Here is an 18,226-nt window from a genome sequence, read left to right as displayed (position 1 = left end):
CAATGGGGAAATTGACAAAATCAGACTGCTGTAATCTCAGACAATTTCACCTTCTTTTGAACAGAACACAGCCGGTCCTTGTTTGCATTCTTTCATCACTCCTTCACTTTATTATATTTAAAGTGAATGGGTTAAATTTTCCTGTTCACTCAGATTGGATCAGAAAACAGAACTGAGGTGTTAGCATGTGCTTCTAAAAGAAGATGACACCCTGAGTTTGAGAATAAAACATGCCACATGATAAAAATATATTTTAATAAATATAAACTTACATCCTTTTAAGAGTTTTTATTCTTTTTTTTTTTTTTTTTTTTTGAGAGGGAGTCTTGCTCTGTCGCCCAGGCTGGAGTGCAGTGGCGCGATCTCTGCTCACTGCAAGCTCCACCTCCTGGGTTCATGCCATTCTCCTGCTTCAGCCTCCTGAGTAGCTGGGACTACAGGCATCCGCCACCATACCTGGCTAATTTTTTGTATTTTTAGTAGAGACGGGGTGTTAGCCAGGATGGTGTCGATATCCTGACCTCGTGATCTGCCCATCTTGGCCTCCCAAAGTGCTGAGATTACAGGCATGAGCCACCACGCCCGGCCAAGAGTTTTTTTAAATAATTTTTTCATTCCTTGGGAAATTACAGTTACATATTTAGGATGAATATTATCTGTAATTGGAAAGTATGTTTCATGGCTTTTTCTTGGCTAAATATATTTACTCCCTTATATTTCAAAATAGCCAAAGTAGCCAGTGTCTTCACAGAAGAGAGTAAATCAATTTATTTATTTATTTATCAGACAATGAATACTTTTTAAGGGACTAATTAATATGCATGAGAATTGAAACGATGAGAAAAAAGTCAGCCCCCAGTTACCCATGACCTTCAAAGAGCCGGAAATAGGACAATTATCACACAAACAAATGAGAGTGTCCACTGTGATCAGTGTTCTGAAGAAAGAAACAAATGGCCCTAAGGATATATCAACTTCATGTCAGGGAGAGGAGAGGGGCAAGGCCAGCCACAAAGGCGTTCTCAGACCAAGCTGGTTTCCCCCAGGCTTTGACCCCACCATCCACACTGGCTCCCTGCAGTCCACGTTGGCCAAAGGCAAGGGTGCTGCCTGGAGGAGAAGCGGGGTGGGGGGGCCAGCCGGGGCACACACATCCAAAAAAGCATTAGTCATTCTTTGCTTTGGAATAGAGGCCCGTCCATCACAGCACTTTGCAAATACAGGGCTGGAATCTCTACATTATTCGCTGTTCTCTGTACTCGCCCTGGACTCATGGGCAGCTCACAATGGGGTGCCTTAATTCTGGATTTTGGGGGTGCCCTTCCTCTCGTACCTTCTTCCCCCTACCCCTCAGATCTTTTAATATCCTCATTCTCTGCTCTTTCCTCCTCACTCCCCTCCCCAAAGTCTCATGTCTTTTTCTGTGTGGTCTTCAGTGGGGGCTGACACTTGTTCATTCTCCATTCGGGTCTGGGGAAAGGGGAGCTTCAGTCCCTCAGGCTGAGAGAGAAGGAAGAGACTTCACTGTGGCTCTGCCTGCACTGGGACATCTAAAACCCATCAGATCCCTGACCCGGTGATGACAGCCAACCCGCAGCTGACACATCGCCTGTGCCTCACTGGGTAAAACAGTTGTCAACCTCTGCCCACACCTTGATCTTCTGGCCTCTTGAATCGTGAGAGGACACATTTCTGCTATTGAAGCCCCCAAGTCTGTGGTACTTGGTTATTGCGCCCCTAGGAAACCAATCCAGCCATGTTGAGTTTAGGGTGCCTTTGAGACGCACTAATGGAGATGTCAAAGAGGCAGTGAGATATTTGGTCTGGAGCTCTAGGGAGAAGGCAGGCCTGGGTGTGTAAATTTCAGCCATTTACATATGTGTCAGTTAAAGCCACTGACAAGGCTGACATGAGGAGGGAGAGAGTAGCAAGTGCAAAGAGAAGGCTCCACACACTGAGGAGGCTCATATTTAATGGCTGGGTTGAGAAGGAGCCTCACAGGAAATATAGATGTGACCGCAGAGGCAGGAGGAGACCCAGGGCGCGGTGTCTTGAGAAGCCAGAATAAGAGAGTGTTTCCTGAAGTCCATGATGGAGGGGGTTTAATAGTGCTGAAAGGCCAAGTGAGCTAAGGTCTGCAAAACATCCCTTCAGTTTGGTGACACCAATGCCATTCTTGTTCATAGCTACTGATAGAGTCACTGGGAAAGATGGACAACTGAAGTATAGTGAGGGCTTTTATTTTAGGGTGAAAGAGGCATCAACATGTTTAAATGTTAATAGAAAAGATCCAGTTCAAACAAAGAGACCAAACATAGACTAAACTCCTCTGTGAAGGAAGGTAGACACGTCTGCTGCTGAGACTACTGGGGGCAGGGCATGGAGTCCACAGCACAAGACAAGGGCTAAGGCCTGAGTGGTCTTGCTTTGTGCTCTTTGCTCTCAATTTTATGGAAATATTTTAAAAATCTCTCTCCTCTTCTTGGCCCACCACCTTCTTTATCAAAATGTAGGAATCATCTTCAGTTTCCAGGTGCACCATTAATTGAGACAGATTCTTTGGAGCTAGGAAATATTCCTACAACGCAACCTCTCCAAATACTGGGACAGCTGTCCTTTTGTTTGTAACAAATCTAGAATGTGCCAGGCACTTTGGGAAATGCTGGGCAAGCTTGAAAGTTGTGCCACATACTGATTACCCCTCAGAGGAGTCGAATGGTTGGCAATGGACATGAATAATGTACATAAATAACCATTATATGAGGGAGCAATTGTTAAGGTCTGTGAGACAAATCCATTCACAGTCCTGGAAGAAAGACAAACGAATGTTGAGGAATTGATGCAGATTGAAGGAGACCAAAGGGACATGGTAACCAAGAGCAGCCAATGCTCCTGGATTGATCCTGGTTTGGGGACCACAGCTATAAAGGACATATTGGGACAATTGATGAAATTGGAATATAGACTTTGGGTTAGATAATAGTACTGTACCAATGTTACAATTTCTAATTTTGATTATTGCACTGTGGTTATGCAAGAAAATGTCCTTGGTCTTAAGACATACACACAGAAGCACTTAAGGAAAAGGAGGCAACATGTTTCTAATTTACTCTCACGTTTCATAAAGTGTGTGTGTGTGTATGTGTGTGTGTATATGCATACAAGCACACATGTGTGCAGAGGGAGAAAAAAGTAAGGCAAGATGTGAGTAGTCTGTGAATCTGGGAAATGGTACACAGAACTTCTTTTTATTACTCAGGCAGCTTTTCTATGTATGTGAAATGATGTCAAGATAAAAAGATACAAAAATTATTATAGGAGTTGGGGAGAAGAAGTCTGGTTTCCAACTTGGGGACTGTATTAGACTGTTCTCACACTGCTATAAAGAACTACCTGAGATCAGGTAATTTATAAAGAAAAGAGATTTAATTGGCTCACGGTTCCACAGGCTGTACTGGAAGCATAGCGGCTTCTGCTTCTGGGGAGGCCTCAGGAAGCTTCGTATCATGGCAGAAGGCAAAGGGGGAGTCAGCACTACACATGGCTGGTGCTACACACTTTTAGACAACCAGATCTCAGGAGAACTCACTATCAAGAGAACAGCACCAAGGGGGAAATCCGCCCCACAATCTAATCACCTCCCACCAGGCCCCACCTCCAACACTGGGGATCATAGTTTGACATGAAATTTGGGCGAGGATATAAATCCAAACCATATCAGGAACCTTGGAGAAATGGTAACATTTTACTTGATTACATTTGGGTTCTCTGAGAAGAAAAGTAGAAGAGTCCTGAGCAAGATTATGGAAGGAGGCAGTTACAGGGAGAAACTTGGAGAATCGACTGTGTTTTAATTTAGGACTAGACAGTAGAGCTGGAAAAGAGACCAGCAATAGCCCAAGAAGGGCTTTGGATGCTGAGTGGTCTAGGATTTCTTCTGGAGGCTGCAAGAGTCTGAAAGCACAGCACAGGTGAGATGGAAGAGGGCAGAGGTGAGGGGCCAAGGAGGGAACAGGGCAACAGAACATGTGAAAGCCGCCAGCAAAGGGGTGGGCTGTGAGCACAGAGGACAGCTTTGAGCAATGCTAAGAAGTTCATATTGGCAAGAAGAGAAGCTACCAGCATCTCTAGCCAGACCAGAATCGTCCCACAGCCTCTGGAATTCTGTCCCTCTTCGCATGGGCTATTTTGGTTATTTACGCCTTCTGCTATTTTTCTTGACTAATGTTACCAAAGGCTTGCCAATTTTTATTGTATTCTTAAGAGAGTTGTTTTAGCTTGGCTGATTGTCTCTATTAGTTATTTGTTTTATATTTAATTAACATCAATGTCTTTATTTTAAGTTATTTGGAGAATTACAATTTTACTTGAGTCTATCAGTAGCTCCTAACAAATGAAGTAAACTGATGAAAATTAAGATTCATAGCGAGTTCCAACAATGGGAGTAAACAACTGCATTTCCCAGCCTCCTTTGCAGGAATGTGTGGCCACGTGACCAAGTTCTGGCCAAGGAGATGTTAGCAGTATTGGCTGGGACTTCGGAAGTCTCCTTCAAAAAGAATTGATGTCCATGTCCTTCTTTTTCTTCTTGCCACCTGGAACACAGATGTGGTGGCACATCTGTACTGTTACATAAGACTCAGTAATGATGCATATAAAATGATGGCCACAGGCTGCATTCAGCCACCAGCTGGTTTTGCATGGCTCATGAGCTAAGAGAGCTGTTTGCAGATGAATGTTTGCAATCAACTTGATGATAGGGAGCTGTAACTCTGAGGACCATTCTAGCAAATGCTAGCTCCTTAAAAAAGAATCCTATTCTTCTCATTAGTGTAGTGGCTGGGGGCCTGCAGGAAGCAAAGCACTGTGTCCATTTCTGTCCAGGAGAAGAGCTGGTCTTTAAATGGCTGACAGGCTCCGATGTGGTCAACTTACCACCAAGTGACCAAGGCCTCCTAGAGGGATGGAGCCTGTAGGGGCACAGCATTCGTCTTTGTTGCTGGCAGGTTGTGTATTTGGTGGCAGCAGCAGCTCGATCCGCCCTGCCCCTTGCAAGCCCAGGGTCTTGCACCCACGCCTCCATTCCTGCCTCAGCTGGCCTCCCCAGGTATCCACTGGGCTGACCTGGTGGTGACCAGTTACTGGCCAGCTCATATCATTTGGCTTAGTCATTTTGTTTCCTCAGTTGTTCAATTCCTTTTCCAAGGTGGAAGCATACAACACATGACACGGAATACTCATCCTTCTCCTGTGTCCATATACACACCACTGCCTCAGGCCTCCAACTCCCCAGCCTTCCAATCTTTCTCTTTTTAGACCAGTGGCCCATCAGTCAAGTGACTCTCCACTGCCCATGTGTCTATTTGACCCTGTGCAACACAGTGGGTGACATGGGGTCCTGGGCTACCTGTTCATGAGCTGGAAAACCTTCTGGCTCAGCTCGTACTCAATACCAAATGCACCCATTCCATGATACAGTGGGCCCACCTGATCTCGTGACTTGGTGGTTCTGACAGAGCCCATTCATATGGGCAACTGTTGCCACATTGTCATTGGTCCTCACAGTCAGGTCCCCCATCTTCAGGGCCCAGTAGCACAATAGAAATTGTTTTCCAAAAGGCATAGAGTTCTCCACTGCAGATGGCATGACTCAGCCCCAGAAACCTAGGAGTCTTCATTATGATTCTCCCACAAGGCATGTGTTTTAAACTGTACCTGGCACCTTTTCCCACCACTAACACCTCCCATATCATAGGATCTGTCAGGTTGTATGGCCCAAGTGGCAGGGCTGCTTACATCATATACTTTCCTGCTCTGGGCCCCACTCCAAGCTGGAAGTCTCTCATGCCTTCCACTATAGGAATTAACATTGTGATCCCTTTTTTCACCATGGGAGACGTAAGATGCAATACTTTGCCCTATTCTTTGGATGGGATATTTCAACATATCCTTGGCCACTGAATCCCTAAACATTTTACTAAGATAGCGGGCCCCTGAATGTTCATGGAGGTTATCTCATACTCTCTGGAATGCATGTGACTTACCAAGACTTCCAATTCTTGGATTTCTTGTCATCCAGCCCCATTCTCATGATACCACTGATAAAATGAATCAACGGCCAGGACATTCAAACAGTCCAGATCTCTGTGGACTATATTGTGACAGACGGTGGGTAGGACAAAGAACTAACAGGTCTGGGACACACTGCAAATTTACACTGTTAACCATTTCAGTTAAAATTTACACTGTTAACCATTTCATGTGAGTGCAAATGGTTTCTCATCCTCTTTTCTGCAAAGGATGCGAAAAAACGTATTTGCCAAATCAATAGCCACATGCCATGCCCCTACGGCTGTGTTGACCTCTTCTAAATATATCATATTCTGCAGGGTGAGGGCAAGGCTTGCTACTACTTGCTTGAGTTGGTGGTAGTCTACTGTCATCCTCCAGGGTTCACCTGGGTTTTGCAGAGCCCAGCCTGGTGAATTAAATAAAGATATGATGAGAACCACTGTACTGCACTTTTTAGATCTTTAAGGAGGGGATTAATTTCCATCCTCCTCCTCAGGGGATACAATATTGATTTTTATATACTATCTCTGCTGAGGCAAGAGGTGGGGGGGAACCATTTCAGGGGCTTTCCTTTGGGCTCCTACCCAATAGGCCAAGGACCTGATGTGAGGTTATGCCAACTACCAAATATAATGTGTCCATGTATAGAGAAGGAAAATGGCCATTGCACCCACTGAGATCCTAACCTTGGAAGATCTCAATTTATTACGCACCCCCAATATGCCCAATCTCTGACATGGGGTACATGATAATGTATTGAGTTTCTGGATGTCTATGTCAACTTCGACCCAGTGTCCAACAATCCTTGACATGTTCGGTATTCTCCTTTCCACAGTGTACAATTACCCAAGTAACTGGCCATAAATCCCTTTGCAGAAAGACTGGGGTAATTATTATTGTGTGAACTTGCTGTGATGTTGCAGGATTCTTCCTCCTGGAGCCCAGATACTTTTTAAAAGATGAATGTCATTTCTGGTAAAAATAAAATAAAATAAAAATGGCATTGATTCAGTAACTGTTCAAGGAATCATGACACTATACTAGGGCAATTGCTGTCAACCTCCTGATCATCTATCCTTGTTTTGGTTTTTTTTGCTTTTTGTTTTTTTTTTTGTACAGATTGAGTAGTAACATTGTTGGCAGCTCATTTATTTTGCCCCTAAACATGCCATAATCTATTAGGAGTCTGACTCTCAGGTAATCAGGTCCCCTGACTGTCCCTACAACCTTGCCATTTACTGTGGCAACTGCATGTACCAATGCATTCCTTGTGGCCTGGAAATAGTGTTTTCTTGAAGCTTTCCCATGAAACACAGGCATTTGGTGGGTTTCCCAGTCTTACAAAGTCTATGCCCTCCCGCAGGCTCACTTCTCTGAGCCTTTTAATCCTTTTTCCCACTGGCAGCCATGGTAATTCTGGAATTTCAACCTCACTTGGCATGGACCATTGCTGTTTCTAGGCTCCTAGGAGCCATCCCAGTAGTGAGTTCACACTATATTCTGAGGCCCTTGCCAGCATGTTAAATCTTGTAACTGGGAAAGCGATCTCAAATCAGTAAACTCTCCAGTTTCCAACCTCATGTTTTGGTCTCTTTTTCAAAACAGCACACTCAGAAAGAAAAAAAAGTTGATATTATAGAAGCAGAGAGTAGAACAGTGGTTACCAGAGACTAGGGAGCGTATGGGAGAGGGGTTGGTCAACAGGCACAAGGTTATACTTAGGAGGAATAAATTCTGATGTTCTATTGCACAGCAGAGTGACTATGGTTAATGGTAAAATATTGTATGTTACAAAGTAGCTAAAAGAGAGGCTTTTGAAGGTTCTCACCACAAGCAAATGATAAATGCATGAGGTGATGGATATACAAACTACCATGATTGGATCTTTATACAACATAGATATGTATCAAAACATCAAATTTTACCCCATAAATACGTACTATTACAATGTGTCAATTTAAAAAGTTAAAAAAAACAGTGCCCTCTGAATCCAGTCCTATGATTCGAGTCTTCTTCCAGCTCCTACCTATCAATGCTAAGTGTTGCAGCTTATTTGGGATATAGTCCCTTTCCTCTCCTATCAGGGTCAGTGCAACCCTGGCTAAGGTTGGGTTCAAACTCACCCTTAGCTATAAGACTAATGATAGATGGGTAGGTGGGGGGATCCCAAGGGGCCACATGTTGTCTTATAGGGTAGAGGCCTCTGCATTGTTTACTTATGAGGGAAAAGTAACCCACCTCTATAGACTCTTCGGATTTAGAGGAATTTGTGCATTCAAGATTTAACAATAGCTTGAAGTATGTGAAAATCCTGGAGCAAGAAAATCCAAAAGTCCACCCAACCATAAAAGCAATAAAAAAAACTGGCAAAAACTTTCAAAATCAATTGTTCAGAACTTGAGAAGTGAACTAAAAGCTTCCAATAACCAAGAGATGCTTTTGTAAAAAGTTGAATTGCAGCAAGAAAATCAAACTCTATGGCTTTTTCATTTACCCAATTCCATCTGCCATTCCCCAGCTCAGTGATAGGCTTGATCATCCAATCCTATATCCCTAGTGCAATAGAGAGCAGAACAAACTTCATTTGCCAAGAATTGTAACTGTTTTGACCTGTTTGGGGGATCCCTGGAACACCAACTTAAAAGGTTTGCCTTCATGTCACCTACCTTGAGCTCACCCAGTGCTAAAATCACTACCTGAGAGCATCTGTCAAACATTTATAGGCAAAAGTAAGTTACAGCTCAGTAAGAGCTAATAAATGAGTTCAGAAAAGTTGCAGGATACAAGATCAGCATGCAAATATCAGTAGTATTTCTATACAGTAGCGATGAACAATCCAAAGATAAAGTTAATAAAACAATTCAATTTATAATAGCAACAAAAAGAATATTTGGGAATAAATTTGACCAAGGAAGTGCAAGTGTTGTACACTGAAGACTACAAAAGATTATTGAAAAATAATAAAGACCTGAATAAATGGAAAGATGTATCATTTCATGGATTGGAAAACTTAATTATTATCAAGATGGCAATCTATGCCAAACCGATCAACAGATTCCATGCAATCCTTGCCAAAATTCCAGTGGCTTTTTTTTGCAGAAATGGACAAGTTGATTCTAAAATGAACAAGTGACCCCAAATAGCCAAGACAATGTTTAAAAAAGAACAAAATTGGAGGACTCACACTTTCCAGTTTCAAAACTTACTACAAATTTACAGTATTTGAAACAATGTGATACTGGCATATGGATAAATGTGTAGAACAATGGACTAGCACTGAAAGCCCAGAAATAAGTTTATACACCTATGGTCAATTGATTTTTGTCAAGGGTTCCAAGACCATTTGAAGATGGAAATAATAATCCTTTCAACAAATGATGCTGAACATCTACAGGCAAAAGAATAAATGTGGATCCCCGCTTTATACCATATACAAAAATCAATGCAAAGTGGGCCAAAGACCCAAATATTAGAGCTGAAACTATAAATTCTTAGAAGAAAACATAGGTACAAGTTTTAGTGGCCCCACACATGCAACAACACGCATGAACCTATAAAACATTATGCTAAGTGATAGAAGCCAGACACAAAATGCCACATTTTGTATGACTTCATTTCTATAGGATATCCATAATAGAAAAATCTGTAGAGACAGAAAGTAAATAGGTAATTTCCAGAACATGGAAGAAGGAGGGAATCGGGAGGTACATGGTTTCTTTGGGGTATGATGGAAATATTCTGGAATTAGATAATGATATGGTTGCACATTTTGTATACACTAAAAACTACTAAATTGAAGAATTTGACATTATTATAATGGTGAATTTTATCTATGTTAAACAATAAATTAAAAAAAAAAATTTGGAAGAACATTGACCTGCTTGTCCCCACTCCATGCATCCCATTGAGCACCCTGACTTTGGTATTACAGACCTGCCTTGATTGGGCATTTAGCATTCTGTGGAGCTTGGCTACTCTGAATTAAGTCTGAGGTCTTATCCTCAGCTCTGTCTTTTCTCATGCTGCAGATGGAAAAGTCTTTGTATGCTACCAAGGTTTCCACTTGCTTGTTAATCAGTCTCAAGTCTTTGTTATACTTTTCTTTGAAATGCCTGATGTATCATGTCATCTACATTTCAGCACATCTCTTCCCTCTTTATACCATCTCAGTTTCCCACTAGAGAAGTGAAGCCATTAGACTTCACTTCTTAGTCTTACACTAGACGCTATCTCCGTCTGCCATCTATTACCTCCATCTACTGACTCCACCTACCACCAGTGATGGGGTCCTCATTGCCAGCTGAATAAGTGAGTATGCAAGCTCCAAAACTCCATTTTCTCACCTGCTTTCTTAGTACATACCTGCTACTAACTGTTACAGATCGAGTTCTGTTACAGATTGAGTTCTCTGGGAAAGTCTCTGAGAAAGAATTTTGCATAAGTGCTTGTTCAAGAGTATCCTTGAGATTAATGCCCGAAGGAGGGATAAAGGAAAAGGAAGGAGAATGGGGCAGACAGAGAAGTTGAGCTGTAACAGGGGCCCAACAGTAATACCCGAAGACCCACAGAGACCTCTGGAGCTACAGTGGTTTTTCAGAGTTGACCTGAGTTGGGCCAAAATGATCAGACATTATATTTTTTTTATTGTTCTCTCATTTAATGTGGGCTGCCCAAGGAAGGAGTTGGCAAGACACCTTTCTGAAGCTAACATAATTAATGAAGGGTCTGACAGTAGAAGACATCAGCCAACAACAGTCCCTGATGCTAGGTCAACAAGTCTTTCCTCAGAGGGATCTAGAAGGCACAACTCAGTGTTCATCAGTTCCTTCACTGGATTTTCAGCTGCATGTCTTTCATTACTCTTCTAGTTGTTCCTGTAGGGATTACAATATAAATCCTTATCACAGTCTACTTAGAGTTAATGTTGTGCCACTTCTCATAAACTATAAGGACTTTGTAGTATTATAGTTCCACTTATTACCATCCTTAGTTATATTTTGTCATATTTATCATATCTAAATACATTATAAATCCCCAATATAGTGTTACACAGTGTTATGTCTCAAAAAATTAAGAGAAATAAAAAACCGTGTAATCTTCATATGTGCCACATACTTACTATTTCTGATGCTCCTTGCTTTTTCCTGTACTTCTACAATTACATTTGGAGTCTATTTTTTTCAGCTTGAATAACTTTTTTTGCTATTCCTTATAATGTGAATCTGCTGGTAACTGATTCTATTTTCATTCACCTGAAAAAGTCTTTATTTCATCATCATTTTTGAATGAAATTTTTGCTAGGTACAGAATTCTGGGTCGAAGGTTGTTTTTATTCCCCTGAACTTTAAAGATGTTTTTTCAAAGTATTCTCCCTCCATTAATTCTGATGTGAATCATTCTGATGTGAGTCGTTATTCATGTTGTTGCTTCCCTGTAGTTAATGCAGTTTCTCACTGTTATTAGTTGTTTTTTTCTTCCATTTCAAATATTTTTGCTTTATCTTCAATTTTCAACAGCTTGCCTATGACATGCCAATGTGTGAATTTCTTTGTCTTGATTTTTCTTGGGTTTACTGAGTTACTTGGTTCTGTAAGTTTAAATTTGGGAAAGTTTAAGTCATATATTCAAAATAATATTTTCTGCCCTATATTCTCCTTTTTCTCTTTCTGGAACTCCAGTTACATGTGTATAGACTTCTTCATCTTGTCCCACAAGTCAATCTGTTTTCAATCTATTTTCTCTTTATTTTTCAGACTTGACAATGTTCATATATTAACCTGCAAGTTCCCTGATAATTTATTTTGTCAAACGTAATCTACTATTAAGCCCAGCCAATTAATTTTTCATTTTGGATATTTTAATTCTTAGTTCTAAAATTTCTGTTTGCTTCTTTTTTATGGTTTCCATTACTCTGCTGAAATCCTATACTTATTTTTGTACTGTAAGCATTTCCCCTTTAATTTCTTGAATATATTATAATAACGATTTTAAAGTCCTTGCCTACTTCTAATTACCACATTTAGATTATTTCAGGGTTACCTTCTATTGGTTTTTGCCCTGATTATGGATCACATTTTCCTGCTCATTACCTGTCCATCTATGTATGACCTAATGGTGGGTATTGTGAATACTACATTGTTAAGAGTCCATATTTTGATGTTTTCTCTGGAAACCACATAATTTTGTGCTGACAGATAATTTACTGGTAGATAAACTTAATTCTTTTGAGGCCTATTTTTAAACTCTGTTAGGCTGAGTCTGGAATAGTCCTTACTCTAAGTAGAGTAGCTTTACTTCTAAGATGTGGCCTTTCTGCGACATTAGCTGAAAGCCTGGCATGTTCAGTGAGGTCACTCTTCTCTGGCTGAGTGGAACTCTTGTCTCTCAGTATTATACTACCTTTATCATCTCTGTTAAGTGCACAGCTTAACAGAACTCCTACTCAGACAGGCCTCATAGAACCTCGTTCTTTTCAGAAGCAAGTGTTTCTCAGCCAAAGATTCCATGATCTATGAAGATTTTTATAGGCCTATGCCAGTAGATCCCAGAGCTGGGCCAGCCCCCACAGACCTCATCCCTTGTGGACCTAAGTTTCAAATCAGCCTCTACAGCCCCAGGATCTAGGCTAGCCCTCATGAACCTATCTTCCAGGCCAGTACCCATACACCCACCCTCCAGGCTGGCCCCAATGGACCAATACACCAGGCACACCCCAATGTATCCAAGCCCCAGGACCACCTCAGTGCACAGAAAGCCCCTGCAGACTAAAGCTTAAGGCCCACTCCAGTGCCAGTCAGCTCTTGTGGACCCAGGCTTCAGGCCATTCTCTGCAGGACTGCCCTTCCGGACCCAGGCTCCAGGCCCATCCTATGGACCCAGTCAACTTGTCCCCCCAGTGGATCCAGGATGTAGACCCACCACATGGGCCCAGGCACCACGTCAGCCTGCCTGAAGATTCCAGCAGTAAAGTTTCTTACCAACTATACCAGGGAGCCTGCCTAGAATCTCTGGGCAGGCTGATTGGTGTAGGACAGTTTTTTTAGTCTGCCAAGGCTAAAATAAGTCTCTGTTTTAAATGTGCAAACATCAGTGTAAGGCAACAAGAAACATGAAAAACCAAGGAGATATAACACCAGTAAAAGAACACAATAATCTCTCAGTACCTGGTCCCAAAGAAATAGAGATATATTAACAGCCTGACAATGATTTCAAAATAATTGTTTTAAGGGAGGTTAGCAAACTTTAAGAAAATACAGATAATTCAGTGAAATCAGAAAATAATAAATGATCAAAATGATAAATGTAATGGAGAGATTGAAGTTGTTTTAAACAGTCAAACAGAAATTTTGAAACTGAAGAATACAATGAATGAAATGAAAAATTCAACAGAACACATCAGATACAGAATCGATCAAGTAGAAGAAAGAATCTTTGAACTTGAAGATAGGTTATTTGAAAATATACAGTCAAAGGAGAAAAAAGAAAAAAGGATAAAGAGGAATTTATCCTTTAAAAAGGAAAAACTTATTGAACTTATGAAGGAACATGAAAAGAGCTAATATTTGAGTTATAGGAGTTCAAGAGAGAGAAACCTAGTGGTAGAAAGCTTGTTTAAAGAAATAATAACAGAAAACTTTTCAAATCTAGGGAAAGATATAAATATCCAGGTACAGGATGGTCAAAAGTCTCCAGTACAATTCAGTTCAAACACAATGACATCAAGACATAAACTGTCAAAAATCAAAGACAAAGAGATAATTCTGAAAGCAGAAAGAGAGAATAAGCAAATCACCTATAAGGGAGTTCTAGTAAAACTATCAGCAAATTCTCAGCAGGAAACTTACAGGTCAGGAGAGAGTAAGATAATATATTCAAAGTGCTGAAGAAAAAAAACTGCAAACCAAGAATACTGTATTCACCAAAGCTGCTCTTCAGAAATGAATGAGATATTACGACTTTACTGAACAAACAAAAGCTGAGGGAGTTCATTACCCCCAGACCTGTCTTACAAGAAAGGTTATATGGAGTCTGCAAGCTGGGCAAAAAGATGCTAATTAGTTACAAAAAAAAAACTGAAAAAATAAAACTCATTCGTAAAAGTAAATAATAATAATAATAGCTACAATAATTTGTTAAGGGGTATATACTATAAAAAGATATACATTTTGACATCAAAAATTTTAAATGTGGGGAGGTGGAGAGTGAAGGTGTAAAGTTTTCTTGCAATCAAAATTAGTTAACAGTATAAAATAGCCTGTTATAACTAAGACTTGTTGTAAGTTTCCTAGTAACCAGAAGCAAAACCCTGTAGTAGATATACAAAAGATAAAAAGTAATCAAAGCATAACACTAGAGAAAAACCACTTAATCACTGAGGAAGACAGCTAGAGATGAAGAAAGAAACAAAAGTTCTACCAAACAACCAGAAAACAATTAACAAAATGCCAATAGTAAGTCCTTACTTACCAATAACTATCTTGAATGAACATTGATTAAATTCTCCAATAAAAAGACACAGTGGGCGGGGCATGATGGCTCATGCCTGTAATCCCAGCCCTTTGGGAGGCCGAGGCAGGGGGATCATGAGGTCAAGAGATCGAGACCATCCTGACCAACATGGTGAAACCCCGTCTCTACTAAAAATACAAAAATTAGCTGGGCATGGTGGCGTGCACCTGTAATCCCAGCTACACAGGTGGCTGAGGCAGGAGAATAGCTTGAACCTGGGAGGCAGAGGTTGTAGTGAGCTGAGATTATGCCACTGCACTCCAGCCTGGCAACAGAGTGAGACTCCTTCTCAAAAAAAAAAAAAAAAAAGACACAGTGACTGAATGGTTTAAAAAATAAGATCCAACTATATATTGCCTATGAGATACTCACCTCACTTATAACAACATACCTAGACTGAAAGGAAAGGGATGGAAAAAATATTTCATTAAATGGAAACCAAAGAGAGTAGGGATAGTTGTACAGATTGAATATCCCTAATCCAAAAATCTGAAGTCTTAAATACTCCAAAATTAAAAATTTTTTGAGTGCTGATATCATGCTCAAAGGAAATGCTCACTGGAGAATTTTGGATTTTGGTTTTCAGATTAGGAATGCTAAAACAGTAAATATATAATGCAAATATTCCAAAATCAAAAAAAATTTAATTTAAAACATTAAAATGGTCCCAACCATTTTGGATTGTAACAGATAAAATAAACTTGAAGTCAAAAACTGTAAAAAAGGCAAAGAATATATTATTATCATTATAGTACAATGATAAAGAGATTAATTTCTTGAGATAAGATAACAATTGTAAAAATATATGTACCCAAGGCTGGAGTACCTACGTATGTCAACCAAAGCAAATATTAATAGATATAAAAAGAAAGATAGAGCATAATACAATAAGAACAGAGGACTTTAAGAGCTCCACTTTCAGCAATGGACAAATCATACAGACAGAGAATTAATAATGAAACATCAGGTTTAAACTACAGTTTAAGCCAAATCTAACTAATAGACATATACAGAACATTCCATATCAGTAACTTATAGTATGCAGCATAAACGGTTCTAAGAGGGAAGTTTATAGCAATAAACACATCAAAAGAGAAGAAAGAGGGCCCAGATCAATGGCTCATGTCTGCAATTCCAGCACTTTGTGAAGTCAAGGCAGGAGGACTTGCTTGAGCTCAGGAGGAATTTGAAACCAGCATGGATGACAGAGTGAGACCTTGTCTCTATAAATAAAAAAAAAAAAAAAGAAAGAAAGAAAGAAAAATTAGCCAGTTGTGATGACTTACTCGTAGTCCCAGCTACTTGGGAGGCTGGAGTGGGAGGATCACTTGAGCCCAGGAGGTCAAGCCTGCAGTGAGCCATGATCATACCATTGTTCTCCAGCCTGGGTGACAGAGCAAGACTCTGTCACAAAACAGTGAAACATAGACAGCCAGCTGTGGTGGCTCATGCCTGTAATCCCAGCTCCTTGGGAGGCTGAGGCAGACAGATCACCTGAGGTGAGGAGTTCAAGACCAACCTGGTGAAACTGCATCTCCACTAAAAATACAAAAATTAGCCAGGCATGGTGGCAGGCACCTGTAATCCCAGCTACTTCGGAGGCTGAGGCAGGAGAATTGCTTGAACCTGAGAGGCAGAGGTTGTAGTGAGCCAGTGCACTCCAGCCTGGGTAACAGAGTGAGACTCATCTCAAAAAACAAACAAACCAAAAAAAGTGAAAAATAAAAATAAATATTTATTTTAAAAAAGAAGAGATATCTCAAATAAACAAGCTAACATTATATCTCAAAAAACTAGAAAAAGAAGAGCAAAGTAACCCAAAAGTTAGTAGAGAACAGGAAATAATAAAGATCACAGCAGAAATAGAAGAAGAAGAAACTAGAAAAATGATAGAAAAGAGAAACAAAACTAAGAAATAATTTTTAAAAAGATAATTAAAATGGACGAACTTTATCTAAACTAAGAAAAATGGAAGACTCAAATAAACAAAATCATAAATGAAAGAGAAAACACTATAATAGATACTGAAGAAGTACAAATGATCATAAAGACTGCTTTGAACAATTACATACCAACAAATTGTATAACTAAGGAAATGGATGAATTCCTAGAGGCAAACAACCTAACAAGACTAAATCAGGAAGAAATAAAAAATCTGAACAGAGCAATAATGAGTACAAGATTAAAATCAGTAATAAAAAGTCTCCCATCAATGAAAAGTCCAGGACCTAATGGCTTCACTACTGAATCATACCAAATATTTAAAGGACTAATAAGAGCAATCCTCCTCAAACTTTTCCAAAAAATAAAAAAGGGAATACTTTCAAATTCATTTTATGAGGCTAGCATTACCCTGATACCAAAAAGAGAAAAGAACACTATAAGAAAAGAAAATTAGAGTCCAATATCCCTGATGAACATGGATGCAAAAATCATCAACAAAATACTAGGAAACTGAATCCAACAGTACTTTAAAGGGATCATTCACCATGATCAAGTGAGATTTCCCCCAGGAATGCAAGGATGGTTCAACATACACAAATCTATAAATGTGATACACTGCATTAACAGAATGAAGGACAAAAATCATATGATCATCTCAATAGATGCAAAAAACAGCATTTGATAAAACTCATTATCCTTTCAGGATAAAAATTCTTTAAAAATTAGGTATAAATAAATGTACCTTCACACAATAAAGGTGACAAACCTTTATTATGACAAACCCACAGTTAACATATTCCACAATGAAAAATTGAAGCATTTTCTTCTAGCATCAGGAATAAGACAAGGATGCCCACCCTTGCAGCTTCTATTCAACATAATAGAAGTTTTATGGAATGGAAGTTTTACCCAGAGTCAGTAGGCAAGTAAAAGAAACAAAAGGCATCCAAATTGGAAAGGAAGAAGTTAAATTGTTCTTGTTTGCAGATGACATACTCTTGTATATAGAAAACCCTAAAGACACCACCAAAAAACTGTTCTTCACCAATAAACAAATTCAGAGAAGTTGCAGAATAGAAAATCAACATACAAAACATACAAAAATCAGTGTCCACAACATACAAAAATCAGTATGTATTGTGGATATGTTTTGTATCCACAAAACATATGTTGTGGATATGTTTTCTATCCACAACATACAAAAATCATTATCCTTTCTATACACTCACCAAAATCTACCAAAAAATAAATCAAGACAACAATCCTATTTTAAATGGCTACCAAATAATTGGACTAAATTTAACCAAGGAGGTAAAAGGTCTGTATGCTGAAAACTATAAAACATTGATTAAAGAAGTTGAAGAAGACACAAATAAATGGAAAGATATCTCATGTTTATGGATTAGAATAATTAATATTAATATCAATTTATGAATAAATAAAGGTTTTTCACCTTTATTGCACTGAGGTACATTCATTTATGTGGAATTTGTTAAGAATTTTTATCCTGAAAGTTAAAATGTTTATACTACCCAAAGCCGTCTATTGACTCGATGCAATTCCTATCAAAATTCCAGTAAAATTTTTCACAGAAATAGAAAAAAAATCCTAAAATCCATATGGAAAGCAATAGACCCCAAATAGCCAAAGTAATATTGAGGGGCAAAAAGCCAGAGACATTATATACTACCTGACTTCAAAA

At 39.5% G+C, this 18,226-nt stretch overlaps 1 long non-coding RNA gene across 1 annotated transcript; it reads right to left on the bottom strand.

The window, feature by feature from the left end:
- Positions 1-6,752: 6,752 nt before the first annotated feature.
- LOC129059802 (uncharacterized) lies at positions 6,753-15,955 on the bottom strand. The gene is made up of 3 exons (XR_008525891.2): positions 15,867-15,955; positions 11,192-11,659; positions 6,753-7,044 (listed from the first exon to the last, which is right to left on the bottom strand). It is a non-coding gene; the product is annotated as an uncharacterized LOC129059802 (long non-coding RNA).
- Positions 15,956-18,226: the final 2,271 nt, after the last annotated feature.

This window comes from Pongo abelii, chromosome 5 (assembly GCF_028885655.2).
Source record: "Pongo abelii isolate AG06213 chromosome 5, NHGRI_mPonAbe1-v2.0_pri, whole genome shotgun sequence".
NCBI lineage: Eukaryota > Metazoa > Chordata > Mammalia > Primates > Hominidae > Pongo > Pongo abelii.
Note: the sequence above shows the minus strand (reverse complement) of the source record. Positions and strands in the feature narration are given on the sequence as shown.